The sequence below is a fragment of the Anabrus simplex genome, chromosome 2, assembly GCF_040414725.1.
Source record: "Anabrus simplex isolate iqAnaSimp1 chromosome 2, ASM4041472v1, whole genome shotgun sequence".
In the NCBI taxonomy this organism is placed as follows: Eukaryota; Metazoa; Arthropoda; class Insecta; order Orthoptera; family Tettigoniidae; genus Anabrus; species Anabrus simplex.
Window position 1 is genome coordinate 671,558,418 of NC_090266.1, and position 22,445 is coordinate 671,580,862.

Genomic DNA, 22,445 nt, shown 5'->3' on the forward strand with positions numbered 1-22,445 from the left:
TACCACAGGTTACTTCTGCACTATTCAGAAATCCATGTTTGAAATTTGTCCATTCCTATTCTATAGGTGCTGCTCATCATTCTTTTGGGAATTAATTATTTTCAATCTCCTTGAAATTTTTTACTTGTTACCTCTAATTTCCATATTTTTATTTTTCTCTCTGGTCTATCATAACTTTATTGTACTTTTACTATTTACAAGATGTTATAGTTTTCATATGGTTGTACTTTTGGTCTGCTGATACACTGTGCAAATTTACTTTTTATACTGTAATGTTTGTTTACTTTTTAAAAAGAATGTTTTATCCCTGGCATGTTCCAATCAGTATTATGCAAGCAAAATACTTCAGAAAGCTCTCTGTAAAAGTGAATAGTGTAAAGGGAAGGGAGGATAGAATCAAGCAAATGTACCGATGGCTCAGTGGTTACGGGCCCATATGATCACCACAGGCAGAATTCAAAGAGTTAAAAAGTGCAGTGGAGGCTTTATTACACAGTAATAACGCATACACTGTACACTGGGCAACCTAGAGGATTCCGAGAAAGAAAGATAGCAAGGGTAGATAATAAAAAATAATACAATTAACAGCAATATATTCCCAATAGGTAGGGACCTGAAAAAATCGCATTTGCGATAAATGCAATTTTTTGGATCTTGTACTGAATCCAAGCCTACGGTAATTCTAATGTGGAATAAAATCATTTTTACGCATAAATAGAAGTGCGACAAAATGCGAATTGTGACCCTAAATGCAAAATTTGTATGAATATGTGATTTTGTTGCAAATTATGCGAAAATGTGCTATTTTACTGGCGAAAACAACATATTACGGCAAAATCGTCAGAAATACTCAAAATATGATGCATAAATCTTTCGACCGTTCTGATCGATGAAGAAAAGTAGCCGATTGATTGCTGCTTGCTGACTTTAATCGATATTTACAATGGAAATAGCAAGGGGAATAAGATTTGTATCGATTATTATCGAAATGTAAATCGAGTGTCACGGAAATAACGAGATAGATGCAGCGTTGTTTTCCTGTTCAAAATTGAAACTATAGGTGGGCTGGTGTAACGTTGCACATGACAACTGCACAGACAAGATGGCGGCGTGTGCAGAAGTGACGCTGAGTGTTATGCGTAGTATTATTATATTTTTGGTGGTAAAGAGTGCAGTGCAATACTCCAAAAGTGCTACAATCGCTTCAGATAACCCTCCTGGATACCTGGAAAACATAATTCTATTGGAAAAACTATTGGTGAGTGAAAAATGTAGTCTTAACGGTTTGACGTGGTGCAGTGCTGAAAGTCTGGGGATGGCAGCCATAGGTCGGCCTCGGCGAAGGGACGGGAGCGGTGTTGTCAGACTGCCTGTAGATAATCAGCCACTGCTGTGCTTGGCACTTGCCCTAAGTGGGGACATCGAACTAAACCCGGGTCCACAACAGTGCACAATTTGCGGAAATAGTGGTAGGAGGAATCAATTATTTGTCCACTGTAACAATTGCTCGCTAAAAGGCCATAGAACCTGCGCAAAAGTCTCAGTGTCTGAATTCAGAAAAATAAAGAACGGTTCCCGTACATGGTTATGCTGGAAGTGTGAAATGCCGCTGTTATCAGACTCGTTCTTTACAGTTACCAGTGATACGCCCAGTGACTTAGTGAATAATTCTAAATGTACATATGTAAATAAAAATATATAACTTTTTGCCTTCAATGCGACCTGGACGGTTACAAAATATCCACGCATCGCTTGAAAGCCTTGACCCGACCATCGTGTGTGTCAATGAGACGTGGTTGTCCAGCAAAATTAATGACTCAGAAGTGTTCCCTGACTCGCTGATATTGTTCCGTAAGGACCGAACCCACCGCTCTGCAGGGGGAGTTCTAATTGCAGCCAAGCCAGAATGTAATCCAACTCGAGTTCATCACCTGGAGACAGCAGCCGAAGCACTGTGGGTGGAAGTGACGTGCAACAAACGCAAATTCCTTATTGGATCAATTTATCGCGCCCCTAAGTCGTCGCCGGAAATGAACGATGAACTAATCCTCTCTCTCGAGCGTGTGCAACATGTACAACAAAATTACGATGCCATTTATATTGTCGGTGATTTCAACTTAGAAATTAAGTGGTCCAGAAATGCTGCACCTATTCCAAATAACCCCCTCGCCAATAAATTCCTTTCCGCTTTCTATGATTTATTCCTTCATCAATTAATGTTCGAAGCCACGCGTATTACGCAAACAACACGTTCAACCCTTGATCTTTTCCTAAGTAATATACCACAGTCTGTCCAATCTCTTAATACTATTCCTGGATTCTGTGACCATCAGGCAATCCTCGCAACACTGACCCATATAAAACCATCCCCCAAACTCCATACCAGAACAGTTTATAATTTTTCCCGAACAAACTGGAACGATCTATCCACTTTACTATCCAACCGCCTCCCCGTTCTCACCTCAGATTTCAGCGGCAGTACTGACATAAACAAGATATGGAACGACTGGAAGAAAATTTTCTTTCAGTGCGTAGAAGAAACCACACCAACAGTAAATATAACCAGCAGACGGAAATCTCCATGGATTACCAAGGAGATAGTGCGAGAAATTCGAAGAAGGGACTGCCTGTACCAGAAATGGAAAAGAAATCCAACCGATTATGAGTGGGAGAAATACAGGCTGGCTAGGAACAAGGCTAAACAATCTATCAGAGATTCCTACGATTCTTACATCCACAGTCTCAACACCAACTCCAGGGAACTCTGGGCTCTTCTCAGAAGTAAAGGTTGCAACAGAGCTCCATCTGTATTTAAACATAACGGTACGGCAGTCTCCACACCACAAGAAATTGCAGACACCTTCAACAGGAAATTTAAAAGTAACTTCTCCGTCCCTACTGAGGAAGAGAACATGCTATATTCAAGGACAACATCTACCCCTCTCTTCCCTCTAACCAACCTGTATTTCTCAACAAATGAAGTAAAGGAGAGCCTTCTGAAAACAAGACCTCATGCCGCGACCGGGCCGGACCGAGTGCCAGCAAGAATTCTCAAGAATTGTGCAGTCGCCTTGGCGCCCTCGCTTTGCGCTCTCTTCAACTATTCCATTAATACCGGGTCTGTACCTTTGGAGTGGAAAAAAGCCAATGTAGTGCCAGTTTTCAAAGATGGAGATAAGGAAAACGTAGATGATTACCGCCCAGTTTCTATAACATCAGAGGTCTGTAAATGTATGGAACGTCTAGTTGCTAAATGTATGTTGGATTTTCTCAAGGAGAGAAATCTGCTGAACTCAAACCAGCACGGCTTCATTCCGGGAAAATCCTGCACAACACTTCTAACAAAAGTCATTGATGACTGGCAGTTCTCTTTGGAGCAGACTGATGTCTCACAAATAGACTGTGTGACTCTGGACTGGAGCAAAGCTTTTGACCAGGTGTCACATCAAAGACTTCTGTTAAAACTTAGCAACTACGGCATTCAGGGTAAACTGCTGTCATGGTTGAGGTCATTTTTGGTGGGTCGAACGCAATGTGTTGTGTACGGAGGAGCCAGATCAGACCAAACCACAATTACTTCTGGAGTAATTCAGGGCAGTGTGATAGGGCCCCTCCTGTACGCGATTTATGCTCTCGACTTACCGGATTGTGTAAATTCGACCATGGCGCAGTATGCCGATGACACAGTCATTTACAGAGCCATGAAAAACAGTGATGATATTGTACAATTCCAATCGGATCTGGATAGTATAGCTCTGTGGTGTGAGGTAAATAGATTGTATATAAATATTAAGAAGTGTAAATATATAAGACTAAGCAGAGCTAAACAACCACTCCAGAACCAACCTACTCTATGTGGAATCCAACTGCCGACTTCTAACTCCATCAGACTGCTCGGTATTCACATTACGGACAATCTGAAATGGAATAAACACGTGGAGGAAGTGAGGTGTAAGGCATACCGGGCGCTAGGTTTCGTCCGTAGATGTCTCTCGGGAGGAAGGAGTAAAGCCCTACGAACGGCTTATATTTCCCTTGTGCGGCCCATACTATTATATGGCCTTCCTTCCTGGCATCCAACTACAACGGAAAATATGAGGAAACTAGAAGGTATCCAGCGACGAACAGAACGTTTAATTAACAAACACATCCCCTTAAACACAGCCAGGTCATTGCCACCAGTGAACTCGTTATGTACACAAATAGATGTAGCCTTCCTTAGGAAATCCCTGACAGATAACACACACCTCTTCCCTTTCCACCGCCTGCAGCTCAATTACCGCTCTGTTAAAAGAGGCCAAGGAGTTACTCTTGTCCCTCCCTTCGCTAGAACAACCTCATATTTAAATGGGTTTTACTCAAGGGCTGCTCGTATGTGGAACCTTATACCATCTGAGGTAAAGCTACTTCCTCTTCCTCACTTCCTCCACGAAGTAAAGAAAATGTATATGTAAATATAAATCTATATGTGATGTATATAACTTGTATAAATTAGAATTGCAAGAAGGATGGGTGCAAGTACAGGTGTATGTGGGCGAATGTGTATGCGTGCGCGTGTGTGAGTGGTTGTGAATGAGTGTGTATACAGGGGTCTGAGTGAGAGTATAAATGGCTGGGTGTTCTTACTCTAATATTTTCAGGATAAATCAAGATAATTATTATTCTAAGGGTACAGTGTTTGTAGTGTAAATATGTAAATTTAAAATTGTCTACATAAGTTTGTATGTAAATATTCAGTAGAGTTTATGTACACATGTGGAGATGGAGACACTTCCGTGTATGTGGGGCTTGCCCTTTCTCCATCTACCACCCCTAAATTGTACATGTACAATTTAAGGAAAATAAATAATAATAATAATAATAATAATAATAATAATAATAATAATAATAATAATAATAATAATAATAATAATAATAATGTTGGTCACACTGCAGTGGTGCACGAAGCGATATTGCCGTCATAACAACACCTGATTGCACAACACATGAGATTTCAGAAACATGGGAGAAGTATTTTTTTTCAATGTCATCACGATGATACACAAAACAAATTAAATCAGCCGACAACAATCGCACTTTCAACGCACCAATTAAGTTTACAATAACATATATATTCACACAAAACGATACCGGTACGAGATAAATCTACTACAAAGTTCTTATTATCGCGAAAGCTTTTCCTGCCTAAGGGAGACTAGTAACTTTGCCAAGATAGGGTATTCCTTCCTGCTGTAATAATCGTTCATGTGTCTCCGTATTGCATCAGCCTGGAAAGAATCAATTCCTGTTACAGGAGATGGCTTAATGCATTTCTTTCCTGGAATTCTAAGAAACAAGTCCCTACTATCAGCCCCTTTTCCGCTACTGCTAGGTTCCCCAGTCCCTTTTTCCTTCAGTTCCTGGAGCGAAGACCTATCTGAATAACAGTACACTTTGAAAGCCTAAACCGGGCTGAGTGGCTCAGATGGTTGAGGCGTTGGCTTTCTGACTCCAACTTGGCAGGTTCGATCCTGGCTCAGTCTGGTGGTATTTGCATGTATTCAGATACGTCACCCTCGTGTCGGCAGATTTACCGGCACGTAAAAGAATTCCTGCGGGAATAAATTCTGGCACCTCGGCATCTCCAAAAACCGTAAAAGTAGCTGGTGGGACGTAAAGCAAATATCATTATTATTATTGAAAGCCCTAATGTTTGACTTGTACGTTGCACAACTTGATCTGCAGGAACAGAGGGATGACCATGCTAGCGTACGAATACCCTCTCCCTCTTGTAAAACTCACAAATTGCCCACACTAATTGACATGCCTGACTATTAAGGGGCACTTCATGATTCATCACTATGTTGTTGTTTCCGTAACATATCACTGCACTAGTTACAAAAAAACTTCACAATTTTCTCACAAAGAAAACACTTATCAACGCGCAAATCGCACCTGACTACGTGCTAGCGATGACAGACAAACGGCAACACTTCAATTCGGAAGTCAAAGTAGTTATAGATGGCAGCACTCTACTAGCCATATTGCCAACAACAACCAAATGAAAGTAGTTCATCTTTATTTTGCAGCTCGGTTAAACATTACATTAGTGTTTAAATGCTCATGTTTGTGTTAGTAAATAAAAGATTATATGCACTATACAAAATTAAATATGATCTAATATGTATAAAATGCATAACTGTACCCGACATAAAAAGTAGTGGATTGGTCATTCTGATTGATGGGTGACGTTCTTCAATTATTTTTTGCAGTAGTGCCAACATGATCTACAACTGTCAAGTGCAACCTTGTGCCGGCCCACCTATAGTGAAGAGTAGAAAGTCGAGCTATTGTTTAAGTTATGGGGCGCACGACAAAAACTGTGCACGACAGGGCTCAGCAATATGCAAAGGATGGTTTATATGTCACAGATTCAGCGACAGTGTTTTGCAATTATTGTAATTGCCGAGTTGGGTGGGAAAAAAAGGATAGCATTGTGAAACATGTTAAATCTGAAAAACACATGGGTAAGTGACGCGGTAACAAAAGTTCAATCCCTGCTGCTAGTACGTCTCAAAGAAAGCAATCTTCTGTGCTTACACAGTTAGATAGTTGTAAAAGGCGAAAAATTTCCAGAGATAACTTCTCGAAACGCACAGTTGAAGTATTTGCCAAAGCTGGAAAAGCTGGAAAGCAAAGAGCTAAGAGCCTGGATCACTGAGTTTTCAAATGAAGAGCTGCCGTGTGTGAGAACTCTACGTGAAGTATATTTACCGGGTAAGTTTAGATTTCATTGATCGGGTACGGTTTAGTTATTACGACATTGAAACCACACCCAAAATTGAAGTATACTGAATTTGAGTGCGATTTCCATATCGAACTATCTTACCCGTACCCAATTGATCCAGTAATTTTAAATTATTTTGTTATAATTTGAGGTCTTTCTTCCTTTCTAGAAGTTGCATCTGACCACCAGAAAAGAACAGCAGAAGCTCTAGTGGGGAAGAACATCAACATACTCTGTGATGAAACTACAGATAGAATGGGCCGTTGTGTTTTTATCATGATATTCCAAGTCCCAGCCGGATGGAAAAGAGAGCTGCACGTTGTTTCTGTGAACTATCTTGATGCAGGAAATGCAACAAACTGCTCTCGTGCTGTTTTAGAAGCTCTGCGTAGTTATAGTGTACCATATGATGCAGTTAAAGTAACATGACCCGGTGTTATGAAACATTAAGTGTGGTCATAGGGGATCATTTAATGCATGTACAGTGCTGGGCACATAAGATCAGCTTGGTTGGCAATAGTTGGGTCGCAATGATGACAGATTTAAATCATGTGGTTGTGATGGTAAAGTCTGCATTTTTGAACACAAGAAAGCGAAAATATAATTATTTACAATTCTTAACATCGAAGTATGGTGCTTCAAAGGAAGCAAAGCTTTTTCCTGCACCTGTCATAACCCGATGGAATAGCTGGTTTCTGGCTGTCTTCTATTTGATTGCTTACTTTGTTGATGTTGTTACATTTTTCATAATGTCTGACTTGAAAGACGTCAACAACTGTGGTATTAAGTACCTGACTGATCTGAGTGACCGAGAAGTGAATAGGCTTCACTCCCACATGGTTTTTGTCACAGATCATGCAGCTGGATTGGTTGACCTCCTTACTGAACTTGAAGGGTCTCTGTATCCTACCTCTCATCTGTGCGTGCGTGCGTGCGTGTAGATGAAACATAAGAAACTAAGAGGGAGAGCACAAACCATATGTGTAGTGCTGTGTACTTGTGTAAGTTGTGAGCTCGGCAATCGCACGCGCGTGTGTGCGTGCGTGCGTGTGGTTTTAGTTCCTAGCCAATAAATTTTACGCTACCAGGTTCTGTCTTATTTATTTATCCTGCCAACTCATCAGAGTACATTAAAACTCACTATTTACTTGAAGGCAAATCGAAAACTCGAGTGACCTGAACACGTAAGAAAGAAGCAAGCTCAGAGGGAGCGTACGTAACGAGAGAGGTTCCCTACCTTGAAGTCTTTGCCAAACGGGAATATAACAATTAGATGCCTAGCATGTCCAGCACACCAAAACCAATTCACAAAACTTGCAAAAACACCACAGGAATAAAACCTGTAATATTTCTGCTTAAAACACCGAACACAGAAGGTATGTCACACCAACACACTCAATTTCACATTGATATACCAAATTTTCTTGCGACCTATTAAGAAACTTAGTTATACCTAGGATCAACACTCAGGTCTATTAACTATCAATAAATCCAACACACCTATAAAACGAGTAAGAAAATATCTTGAATATTTAAAGGCCTACAACAGATGCCCCAGGATAGAAAAAGAATTCGGTGAAGCACATATCACACTTCAAAGTAATATCTAGTTTTTAGAAGTTCGGAAATGCCAGTCTACCACGAAGATCGCAAGGTTTTCTCTTACCTCTCATTTTGAAGCACATATGGTTATCAACCAGAAAGTAGGTTAGGGTCCTTTTGGGAAGTAAGGTCTCAACATGCCGAAGTCCATACATGTGTTCTGCTTCTCTCATCAACCAAGTTGTTACACGGACTAACGTTAGTTAGGCAGAAAGCAGATTTATACACTCAAAGGAGGATCTGCTGAAGAACGAGAGCTGGTAAAGACCTTTTAGGCTGGTAAAGTAAAGTAAACTCTTGTCCTCATCCTGAGCTGTTGCAGCTCTTTTCAGGCACACCCCCATTGGAGGTGAGCTGCATGTACCATTTCAACCACATACGAGCTCTCCTGCCATTCTTAAATTTCTGGCAGTATCAGGAATCGAACCCGGGCCTCCCAGGACGGCAGCTAATAATACTAACGGTTACGCTATGAAAGCAGACTGTAGGCTGGTGATAGGTCATGAATAAGAGACATCATTTCATATGACTAGAGACCAGGTGACCCATTACAGCAAGCTAACAGTTTGAATGTGACTGGGTTGCGATGAGAACGTGATAGTGAAATTAAAATAACCGTAGCACATTTCTGTCATATCCTAGGGATTGGACAGGCTGGGCACTTGGGTTTGTTATTCAGATTGGCATAAATAATACACAGACACCATTAAATTCTTACCCTTCTTAGTTAATGTAGCTAAGATATTCCATACGATATTATACACACTAATTTTTCACAATTCTTTACCTCCTTACTCACCTTGTCAATATGCAGTCCTGAAGTCCTTATTTTATATATTACAAAAAATTACACCACCTTATGGAGCTCCTCTAAGTTCTTTAAGTCTGTAAACAGATAAAACTTAGCTCGGAAGTAGATGGCTTTTCTCTTCCCTTTCCTGTCTTCTATCTTCTCTCTTGTTCCTTGCTGTAGAGCTCCACATATTCCTTGATTGCTGTACTCTGAGCTCGAACATGGAACTCGTGGGCTGGCGCGTTTACAAATGGATGATTCTACTAATGGGCGACTGTTTCACCGCTTCACTATTTTTGTGGCAAGACTTTCAATAAGGAATGAACCACTGCTCCTAAAAATACTCAACTGTAGAGATGCTCATCACACTCACAAACCGAGGTTCTATTCCTGTTAACATTTCACTAGCGAACTCACAATGCACAGTAAGTTGTGCTCTACCCAACCAACAGGCTTTCTGGCTGGCATCTCTCCTGTGTGATCTCCACTTACTGACAAGATCGAAAGCTTATTACAGACTATGAATCTCATGTTAGATCCATATTGACTGTTGAACTTCTTACAAAATTGGTTAAAATTATGTTGATATCCTCCTAGTCAATACTACAATATTTACATCCAATTAAGATGAAATTTTACATAGAAATAGACATGTTTCGACCTGGCATAGGGTCATCCTCAGTAAGACATATAATAAATTAAAAACATCAGACACACAAAATGATGTGTTAGTTAAAATGATTTTTCTTAAAAACCATGATGAAAATTAAAAACTGTGAGGTGGTGATAGTTAAAACAGTCTTGGAGGCCTTTTTGTTTCAATGTTTTTGTTGTACCCTGGTGTAGTTTAATTAATATCTGTAAGCTGTTGGCTTAGTTATTATGTTCAGACATAGGCTGATGTACGTAAGCTGTTATTGAAGTTGAACTGTCTTATTTCTAGTCTGTAAAATGGATAATAAAAATCAAATTAAGAGTTAAAGAATGGTGACTAACAGGAAACATTTGAGGTAAGTTATGAAGAACAAAAATTAACTTACATTACGTGGCCCGCTTTTATCACCCGGGTTCTCTGACTGGGTGATACAAGTGGGCCACATAAGTTAATTTTCGTCTATGTCTATGTCTGAACATAATAACTAAGCCAACAGCTTACAGATATTAGTTGAACTACACCAAGGGACAACGAAAACATTGAAACAGAAATGCCTCCAGCTCAAGACTGTTTTAATGATCACCACCTCATAGTTTTTAATTTTCATCATGCTTTCTAAGAAAAAATTTTAACCAACACTTCTTTTTATGTGTCTGATGTTTTTAATTTATTATATATGTCTTACTGGGGATGATCCTATGCCGGGTCGAAACATGTCTATGTAAAGTTTTGTCTTAATTGGATGTAAATATTATAGTACTGACTTGGAGGATATCAACATAATTTTGTACAATTTCGTAAGAAGATCGAAAGCTGCTGTGGCATGGCTGGTCCTCGGTTTTTATTCTTCTTTCAATTGTTGTGGAATATTCCACCCTTATACAGAATAGTGACACAATTCACTTCACATGACTGACATGCAAGCTTCCTATTGGTTAGCTGTCCATAGGCCCTACTTGCAAGTGTCCATCCATGTGCTTTTAGCTGCTGGTTCCAGGGCGTTCTTAGAGTATTTGCTTTCCAAATTACATCCTAAGCCGAGTTGAGCCTCCAAAAAAGTTTCCTATGAATAACTGGTTATCACATGCGGCTTGACAAAAATGCACATTGCTTCACACTGTTTCACTACTGGATTTTTGCTGAAACTTAAACTTTACTTACACTGTTTTAATTCTGAGCTCTCTCATCTGTATATTTAAAACACTAGGCTGATTTATGTGACTGCGAGTTTGAGAGTACGACTGAACTGATTGACATCTCCTATTTAATACCATCAGATTAATATAGTATCCTCTATAATTGGTACTGGTTTTGATCTTGCTACATTAGGTCATCATCAGCCTTGATGAAATTGGAAACACATGTATACTGTACCGGGAAAAAATGTCTGTCTTTGGGGCACTAACACTAGCTTGAAGGGCATGGACTATTTCTAAGGGTGTGGTGTGAAAACATTGGAGTTGGTACAGAGAGGGGTATTAGTTCATTGAACTTAGATTTTTTTGAGAATCTGATTTTATTGTTCATTGAAAACAAACTCATATCACCTTTCATACAAATTGAGTTGAGGCATTGTAGCAGGCTGGAATCTCCGGACTCCGGGATGGTTGCTGGGCACGGCCTGGACAGGAACCACGCCCATCCTGGATGTGAAATTCTTGACGTTCTGGAATTTCTCGAAGTTCTCGAGGATCTGAGAATTCTCGATTCTCTAGGCGCACACGTTGCGGGGTTCGATCTCACACAACAGTGTTGATGAAAGGTGAGGCGTGATTCACACACAAGTCCCCCGTATGGCATTCAACTTACTTGTAGCACTGTTAAATAAATAGACCTTTAAATTATTGCGTTCACTCGTTGAAAATGGAATATGTCATATGTTAATGAAATTGACACTAGAATCTTGATTCAAACACCTCTCTGAATCACAAATGTTCATAAATTATCACTTGAAAATAAGACGATTGAACTAAATATCTGACCATGTGTTAGATGTCATCCGAATTAATATTTGGGAAAATAATATATAAGTTATAATGTCAAGTTCATGACATAAGTTTGCTAATATTGGCATGGCAGACTGGAATGTTCTATTGGGTCACTAATCATTGTCATCACAGTTCCTAACTCACTGATTTTGTCAGTTTATGATTAGAACACAATATTGAGCACAAGATGCACAGTTTATGCAAGTTCAGGACACATCTGCACGTTTGTAAACTGCACTTGGAAAGAGTCTAACACTGTCCGTGAAAAATGATTACGAAGTATAAATTATAAGTTCAATTATGACACTGAAAAGTTCTATGTTCCCTCGGAACTTCACGAGAGTAAAACACAAACTCAGATATGGCATGAGTACTCTATGTTTCCACAGTCTCTTACAATGACACAAGTTTAAACACAAGTCCAGATACGGCACTCAAAAAATATTTCATGTTCCCACAATCTGTTATGAAACATAAGTTCAAACGTAATACTCTGAAATACTCTAAGTTTCCACAGTTCGTCACGAAACACAAGTTCAAAGTGGTACTTACAAAATTGTAACATTCACAAGAAAAGTTTTATGTTTCCACAGCTTGTCGCAAAACACAAGTCCAAATGAGACACTCGGAAAATTTCTATGTTCCCAAAGTCTGCTTACGAAATACAAGTTCAAAATACAAGTTCAAATGTAGCACTTGGAAAAGTTACGACACTCACGAGAGAAATTCTAAGTTCCTTCAGTTAGTCACTGAAACACAAGTCCTAACATGGCACTTGAAGAAAATAAAGTTCCAACTCGACTGGAACCGAACATTCGAAATACAAGGACTCGTTTGACCATAGGTTCGGTCCGCACTTGTAGAGCTCAACCCGTCACCCGTGTCGCAGAGACAGTGGAGTAACACACACTGAATCTGTAGTCCGGATCGCCCTCCTTTTATACCAGATTTTGACGAAGCATCTAGAACGTGGGTATTATCCACCCCTATAACTCCCAAAGTACATGGTGGATTCTCTCAAGAATTTGACAGGTTGCATCTATTACCATGGCTTCCACATTGGCGATGTCAATACAACAATATTTTAACGCTAAATAGACTTTTACACATGGGCCGGGACATTACCATATATGGTCACGCTTGGCTGTGTAGAGCTCACTCGAAGCGGCTACGTCACGGCTGAGTACGTCAGTGAGCTCAGTGGGCTGCCTATCTTCCACATCGCGCGAAGTTCAACACGCGTACCTCGAACTTCTTTCACGTAGCAGCGTTTCCGGTACAATCCATACAACCACCAATAAAGAATACAATTCGATATATAAGTAAAATCTAAAGAGTGATGAAATGTCAGACTACACATTTAAAATCAAAACTAAAATGACACATTAAAACTGTTGTAGCTGGTGTTGGACTATGTCAATGTCCTTGTAATAACCAAGTATTCTTGAGTTGATTTTGGAACTGATATTCATTGTCTGTATAGTGGACCAATTTGATCCACAAATTATGCCTTATTGAATAATAATATGAGTAACAGTTTATATATAGCTTGAAGGGGACATTCACAGCTTCAATAAGTGGCCTTCCCATCAGATGTAATGATCTATTGTTTAATTCGATTTGAAGTGAATGTCCCCATGTTCATTACAAGATATTAAAATCATTCCCTATTGATGGTTTTCTCTTTGCAGAGGAAATATAATTTTTCCTCCTATTCTATACATGCAGATGTCCATCATTAGATGGACTAATAATAATTAAACATGTTTCAACTCGTTTGAGTCATCTTCAGCGGAGAAAGGTTAAAGTTATTTACATAATACATGCTAAAAACGTGTTAAAAACATAATGAAGGAAAGAATGAAAAACAAAAGAGACATGATGGAAATAAATAACAATTCAATATTGTAACAGGAAATGCCCATACTTTAGGCTTGAAGAGCACAAAACTTACGCAGAGCGTGTACAGTACATTAATTGAAGTGGTATAGAGCGCGAGAGGATTAGCTTTAAAAGAAGTTCTTTAATTTTTCAAACTGTTGGTTTTATTTTGAAAATTCAAGTTCATATCACCTCAGTACAGAAGCAAATGAATTGGGTGTGTTCTCTCCCCATCCTGTGGCTGGCGATATCCTGCGTTGTTCCGCTCGTCCTCAACATGGATCAGCTCTCAGCATCATGGAACCACGTATCCTCCAGCGATGGAAGCTCTAGAAGTTCTGGAAGGTCTGGAAGTTTTAGAAGATCTGGGAGGTCTAGAAGTTTGGTTTGCTGAGATCACTCACTTGGAAGAATAGCGTAAACACCTGTATTTAAGCCCTAGGACATATCGGACGTGCCAGTCTGAGGTGTAACGGAAGAAGAATAAATGCAATGATTAAATCGAAAATAAATAACTAAATATAAAGTGTTCACTTAAGAGAATAAAAATTAACTTTAATGCGGTCGAATGTCAATGGAATCAAATGTGCAACTTAAATTGGTCACTTGAGAACAATAAATCAGTAAACTTTCATGCGGTCAAATGTCAATGGAATCAAACTCCCAAATATATTGATCACTTGCAAAAAAGATGAAGTAGTAAACTTTCATGCAGTCGAATATCAATGGAATCAAACAACTTAATTTTGTCACTTGGAAAAATGAAGTACCGCTAATTAGCTTTCGTGCAGTTGAATGTCAATGGAATCGAACTCGCGCCTTAATTTTGTCACTTGGAAAAATGAAGTAATTAGCTTTATGTGGTCAAATGTCAGTGGAATTGAACTCGCAACTTAATTTGGTCACTTGGAAAAAATGAAGTAATTAGCTTTCATGCGGTCGAATGTCAATGGAATCGAATTCGCAAATAAATTTACAGTACATGGCACTTGGCACATAGTTCACTTAAGTTTTCGAAGAATACGGCACAATTGTTTATAGAGTTCTACCGCTTGGCGATTATTTTATAAGTATTTACACAGTTTATTTAATACTGAATAGCAATCTTAGAACTAAATGCTTTGCTTGTAAAATTAGTGTCGTTCACATGCACTGTCACGATTAATAATGCTGATAATGAAATTAATTCTGGTCACAAACAGTCCTAGGTTTATAAGTGAATTCACGCATCAAAGTTTTTCAGATTTCACTTGAATAAACTCAAGTCCTAATGCACTGTTCTGCAAAAATGTTTCAATCATTTAGAAGTGTTAACGTTTGAGAAAAACACAAGTCCTTCTGCACTGTTCTGAGTTTAATAACTGCAGACACGTTTCATAGTCTAAGCTTCCTAGCTGTGGCAATATTCAGTCACCTCGAAGTATTTTACACTCGAGAAAATACAAGTTCTATTGCACTGTTCTATCAAAATATTTCAATCACCTTGAAGTGTTCGATATTCAAGGAAATACAAGTCCTAACATGTTGTTATTTGTCACTTTGAAACAGTATGAGATTGAAAAATACAAGTCTTAATGCACTCGTTGTGGAGTTTAAGTTTACTAACTGTTGAAATACTTCAATCACTTCTCGTAATTTTGTAGACTGTCACATCGCGACGCAATTTTCCACCAGTCAACCGTTCGGGTCTGACTGTGGGACTTGACTGTGTCGTGTTGAAGTTTTAGTTCCTTTTTTATAGCAAGATCACAGAAATTATAGCTGTTTTATTTCATTACATATCTTCTTTAATCCAAGGTGGATTTTAACAAAACTTGGTGATATTAAAGATAGATAGAAGTTTTGGAATGTTTGATGTATGATGTCACAAAGCCTTGGCGAGCCAGGGCCAGTTACTACATCATCCGCTCCTTGTCATGCACTGCAAGTTCGCTACAGCTGGCCACTCGGTTGGCAATACGGGGACTCTCATGTTGGACCAGCGTTCCTGGTACATCTCCCCCTTCCTTAGGGAAAGAAAATTCTATAGGGATTTTCTTTTTGTTCAATTTTCCCTCTTGAAGTACTTCTTTAGATTTGCTGAGTCGTAAATTCCCTCAACGCTACCATCTAGTTTATTGACTCTGTATGCTCCGTTGTCAAGCACTTCCACTACCTTGAATAGTCCTATGTAGAGAGGACAACATTTTGCATAGATGCGGAGTTTAGGATGTGATACTGCCGGTTTCCTGATTAAAACTAAATCATCAACTAGTAGTGGTTGCCTGAAAGCACGATGTCTGTCGCCTTTCTCTAATCTGTGCAGTGCGTCGAATCCTTTCCTTATCTACCATTACACGAGTCTGGTGGGTAACGTCTGTGTCTTGAGGTGCTGGCAGAATCCAATCCCATGGTCTATCAGGTGTGAGGTCCTTATGTACCTGCATAGGGATGTCTTGGATAGGCTCGTGCATCGTTCAGTTGATGATCTGCTGCATTATGGGGAGAACCTCGACCAATTTCCAGTGTTGTGTTCTGCAGTATAGCCTACAAAACCTTGCGATCTCATGCACGACTGATTCTGCGGGATTTGCTTCTGGGTTGCTAATGGAGTTCATAATATGCTTGATTTCAAGCTCTTCTAAGGCCACCTGGAATTCTACAGAGGTAAATTGCGTTCCAAGATCACTCAATAAGAATTCCTTTTTGCCCATTTCTGGAATGATGTTTACTCTGATCCTTCTAAGGATATTTGCAGCATTCACCTTTTGAATAGGCAACAACATCGTGTACTTGGAAAAGATATCGACAGTGACGATGATGTGCCGATTACAACGGGTTGCCTTAGTTAGGGGTCCATTCAGGTCCAGAGCCAGAATGTCACCTCGTCTCTCAGGGAACAAAGGTCTTGGGAACTCCCTTAACAACCTATTGTTAGGTTTGATCCGCTGGCAAATATCGCAGGTTCTAATGATGTTTCACTCATCACGTCTCATGTATTCCTACACAAATCTTTCCTTGATAAGTGTCACCACCTTATCGGTTCCAGCGTGTCCAAAGATGGAATGGCAATGCCACACAATGTCCGACCTTATCTTCGGAGGTGCATAAATCCTATGCCTGTTCTTTGCAGGATCCAAATATTTGTGAATCAGTCCGTCATGGTAGCAAAAGGATCGTGCTATCCGCGGTATGCGGGGATAGTCGTCATCGTTGACAGGGATCGAATCTTTGAAGAATCGAAAGAGTTTATGGGTCATCCTATCTCTTCCTTGTGCTTGAGGCAGAGATTTGATTTTTCTCAAAAATTCCTCGTCATCTCCACTCATCATTTCTATGGGATGGGCTGCGATTACATCTACCGGGTTGCGGCTTAATGCATCAGCCAAAATGTTTTTCTTCCCAGGCCTGTGAACTACTGTAATATTGAATTGCTGTAGGAAGAGTGCCCAATGGTTTACACTTTCACTGGTTATGTCTGACAACATAATGAATGTAAGGGCCTTATGATCAGTGTAGATGATTACTGGATAACCAAAGACAATCCTTTTCCAATACATCAAGGAATGAACAATAGCAAGTGCTTCCAATTCAGTGATGGTTTACGACCTCTCATACAATCTCAACTTTCGGCTCATAAAAGAGATGAAGATTCGGACATTGGGTTCTTCAGGATCCACCTGGTACAAAGCTGCACTGATTCCGATGGAGCTGGCATCGCACTCTATGCAAAGCGGCCACTGGAAGTTGGGATTGGCTAATTGTACATTTTCCTGGAGCATCCTCTTGGTCTCAGTAAAAGCCCTTTCACAATCCTCCGACCATTTCACTGGTTGTTCCTTTTCAACAGTTTTTTTTTTTTTTTTTGCTTTACGTCGCACCGACACAGATATGTCTTACGGCGACGATGGGATAGGAAAGGCCGCTTCCTTCCCACTCCTAGCCAATAGCAAAAAAAAAAAATTAAGGTACAGCCCCGGCATTTGCCTGGTGTGAAAATGGGAAACCACGGAAAACCATCTTCAGGGCTGCCGACAGTGGGGCTCGAACCCACTATCTCCCGATTACTGGATACTGGCCGCGCTTAAGCGACTGCAGCTATCGAGCTCGGTAACAGTTGTTGTAAAGGTGCCACCGTTTCAGTAAATTTGGGGCAGTGCTGAGAAAAGAACTGACAAAGTCCTAGGAATTGTCAGATGTGCTTTATTTTAGTGGGTTTCAGGAAGTCTAAGAAGGATTAAATCTTAGCAGAATTAGGCTTGATCCCTTCCCCACTAATGGGATGACGCAAAATTAGTACCTCTGTCTTGTAGAATTGGCTCTTTCTGGCGTTTATTTTGAAGTTCCTCGCCCTCAGTTCACGTAATACTTAATGGAGATCTTCGACGTGCTGTTCTACGGACTTGGATGCTACAAGGATGTTGTCAACATAAATTGTAGCGATGGCTTTGATTTCATCCGACAGTTGATCTAGAGCCCTAATAAGTACCGCTCCTGAATTCTTAATGCCAAATGAAAGTCTATTAAAGGCATAGGTAATGTTCTCAAACATGAATCCGGTTTCCGGCTGTCTTCGTCTAATAAGATATGAAAGTAAGATGAAGTCATATCCATTGTTGAGAAGATCTTCATCTCACGAAACTTTCTTATGACGTCCCAAAGTAAAGCAGGATGGTCATACTCCAAAACAAGTTTTTCGTTCAATGCCCGAGGATCAAGGCATAGGCATTGGCTGCCGTTCAGTTTTCTGACAATAGCAAGGGGATTAATAAATGGAGTGACACATTTAGAAATTCTGCTGTCACTTTCAATTTATTTAATTAGTACTCTGGCTTCATTCCGGTACTTCTCTGGAACTGGATATGGTCGCTTTTTGTAGGGAGAAGTGTCCTTAACATTCAAACAGTATCTGAAGTTCTTAATAACACCTGGTTTATCGTCGAATATGTCTGGGAAACTTTGAAATATATCTTGTGTTGCCTCTGCCACTTTGGAGGCGAACTGTGGGCTTTCAGCCGCATTGGTGAAAAATGTGAAGTAGTCATGATCTGCGTCGAAATCATCCTCAATGATGGGCAATTCATGGCCCTCGACGGGTTCCTCTTCGTTGGGTCTACCCCCTTCATATTCAATTTCCTCGATAGGTGGAGCATCGCTCATCTTGCATTCAGCTTCTATTGGGGTATCGAATCCCTGGCACCTCACGCTTTAATAGTTGACCAGTTGTAACTCTACAGAGCTGACATAAAATAATCTTATCATGTTGGCAGGGTAATCAATTATTCCACCATATTTCACAAGAAAATCTGATCCCATGATGACGTTGAACTTCATCTGCATTAATACCAGAAAGATGTGTTGAAATTGGACACCTTCAATTTCAAATTCTACAAATGCCTGAAATTTACATTTGATACTTTTGTCTTTACTTGAGTGACAGGTATCAGAAGTATACAATCTTTCCTCTTTGCATTCTCTATTAACTTGTCACTAATCAGAGAAGCCTGAGCTACGGAATCTATTAAAGTAGTGACATTAATATTATTTAACTTGATGTTGATGACCGGAAGACTATGCTCGATTCTCGGTTTTGTAGGTCTGGGATCTTCGTATAATAACTCCGTATCATCCAGATACGAGTAGTTGATAGTCATAGTGCAAAGTACCTCTCCATCACCATGGCTTTTAGGCAATTTCCTTATTGTGTTATCAAAGTTTTTTTTAAATCGCACCTTTTGATTCAGGATTCATTTCAGGTGTATTGTTCCACCTTCTAAAGCTTTCTTGGTATTCCAAGGAAGTAGGGCCTGGTAATCCTTCATCCTTATTTTGATTCTGGACGTATTCATGTGTCTCTCTCCATCTTTTCTCAAGTTCCGCCCTCTGGGAATCTCTATCATGGTTCGGTGTGTTTGTTGGTTTCCTCCAAGCTTGATCTCGTTCGTATGGTGTCCTTCCTCCATATGGACGTCCTCTGAATCTCCTGTATCGACATGGTGGATCTCTTCGAGATTCTCTCTCTTCTTGGGGTTCGGGTTTCTGTCTAGCTTGTGCCTTAACCTCTACATGATTAGCGGCAACATCTTTTGTCATACTAGGTTTCGGTAAATTCTGCATGCAGGCATTTTCAAGCCTCCTTAGAACATCGTTTAGCTGTTCTAGTTCTTGCATGTTAGCTGCCACTAAGATTTCCTGTACATGCGCTGGAAATTGCTATGTTACTACCTGTATTAACTCTTGCTCAGGTAGGGGAGGATCAAAGAATTGCATCTTCTTTAATTGCAAAATTAGGAAATTAGAATTGCGCGAAGAATTTATGGCTGTATTATATTTCCGAGAATGTAATTGAAGTTTAAAGTGCTGCGTCTCAGCATTCCAAAACTTTTTAATAAGTGCCTCTTTGAACTCATCATAAGTCTTTATGTTAAATTTAAATGAAGTGTACCACTTTAATGCCCATCCTTCTAATAACCTGGATGCTATACATAGCTGACGATCAGGACTTATGCGATTTTCCTGGAAATATTCCTCTACATTAAGAAAAACTTATTTTGCTGTATATTCTTCCTTCCCAGAAAATTTCACTGGTTTATCTTCTGATATCCTCATTACAGAAGAAATGTTAGGGGTTTCTCCACTAACTCCTTGGAAATTGGATAATGATAAGTCTCTTTCTGTCTGCGATACTTCGTTGTTAAGTGTTTCAGTTTTTCCTTGTAATTCATCCTTAATAATCTTGAATTGTCCTCGTATTGAAGTTTCGACTTCCTTAACTTCTTTTTAAAGGTCCTGTTTCACCTCTGTAATGTCGCGACCTGTACAAGTAATTTGAGTGTGGGCGCTATCTAACTGGGACTTTAAATGTTTATCGGTTTCCTCTTGCTGTGTTGACTTTGTTACTTAATTCATTAAAGTTATTTTTGAAGGTATCACAGATATTGTCTTGAATGGATGCTATCTTAGTTTATGCTTGGGACAACTGTCCATGTGACTCCTTGAAGTCTGCCTTCAAGATTTCCACTTCTTTAATCATTTATTGAGAAGTAGGAAAGGCAGCTTTCAAGTCCTCCACTACTTGAGTTTGAATATGTTCCCCAGAGATGAAATTTCTTAGATCCACCATCCAGAAGACCAAGTTGGACAAGTTAAGAAATGAGGAGGTGAGGAAAGAAGCCGGAATAAAGACATCCCTATTAGACCTAATCGGCACATCCAGACTACGGTGGTACTGGTATGTGATGAGGATGGAGCGTACAAGAACAGCCAGAATAAGTTGGAAAGACAGGTGGAGAGACCTGCAGGAAGACCTAAAACCCGATGCATGGACATGATCAAGGTTGATCTAGTTACAAGGGGATGGACAGTGGATGGTGTTCTCCATGACAAGTTGTATATGGACAGGAAGAAGTGGAAGAGGCTCATAAACAGTACCCAGGAAACTGGAACTGTACAATGATGATGATGACAAATCTCTGGAGAGGACTTAAGTTGCATACTGTTAACCTGGATCCGCCCAGCGTGCCATATATGGCACGGCAAACTACAACGTCTTCTTGTACTCTTATTATTGAAACCACGTGCAGTGTATTGTTTACTACGGTACTCTTGTGTTCAGAGAAGTCCCGTCTAGCATCTTACGTGGTTTGTTTTAGTACGTCTGTCTGATTGGTACAGTATAGCTACATAAAAGGAAGTCTTGTTTTCACAGTTGCCAGCAATGGCTGCACGTTTGAATTAAGTACTTCCTATTTTACTTCTGTAGTTATTTATATAGACCCTGTTGTGCTATATTTTTCTCTAAGGTACTTATATGTATGGGGATTAGCTAAGATATACCTTGGTGATGATTGGTGTCCTTTCATATGAAGTAGAAGTTTGGTGGTACTTAACTGGCACTCTGGGTGGAAGTGCTGTCTTTTGCCCGGCACAACTCAGCCTACAATTTTTATAGTTCTGATGTTCCTCTCCATTCGTTTCATTCTTCTTTATCAATCTAGCAATGATTAGTAGTGTAGGCTATAAGTTATTTGTTTTAATTTAACCATTTTTAATCACACAGAGTAAAATTTTCACATAAAATTGACACTGCATTGCGGTTTTCTTGTTGAAATGTATCTTTTATGCAGTTATTCATCCTGTCTTTTCACGTGCTTCACATTTATGGGTTCATACATTTTTCTAGGAGAATTTCATTACGAGAAATACTCGACTTGGAAAATGATGAACTTTCCGATGTAGAAAAGGCATTCATTGAGCCTCCAGGCGCTGAAGTTTTATTGGACAAAGACAGCAGGGATGAAGATGGAGGTGGCTTCGCCGACAATTTATCTGGTAGCCAGCTTCGAGTGAACGCAAAATTAGTGACTCGTGAAACTCCAACTAACTATCAGGTCTTTGAAGATGTGCCTGTTGAAATGGATCAAGCTGAGTTGGTACAAGTAAGACCCAGAAAGGTACTTCAGACTCCTGCGAAATGGGAAAAGCAAAACCTTAGCTCACATTCAGGAATGTTTTCCAACAGTGACGTCACCAAACTTCGAGAAAAATTGTGCGTCGAACTGTTGAGTCAATTTTTACAGATGACCTTTTTGATCACAAATCTAACAAATACATATCTGCCAACCCTTCCGATTTACTCGGAAACCTTCCGTTTTTTAACTCGTCTTCCGATTTTCCGATTTATTTTAAATTCTTCCTATTTTTGACCAATATAACCTCCAGTACAGTCAATACTCCCCTAGGATGAATGATAAATTCTTATGTGCTTGTGTAATTTACCCA

General features: G+C 39.7%; 1 protein-coding gene across 3 annotated transcripts in view; it reads left to right on the forward strand.

The window, feature by feature from the left end:
• Positions 1–22,445, forward strand: part of Ipo9 (Importin 9) — an 839,375-nt gene that overhangs the window by 131,385 nt on the left and 685,545 nt on the right. The gene's annotated exons all lie outside the window — the stretch shown is intronic.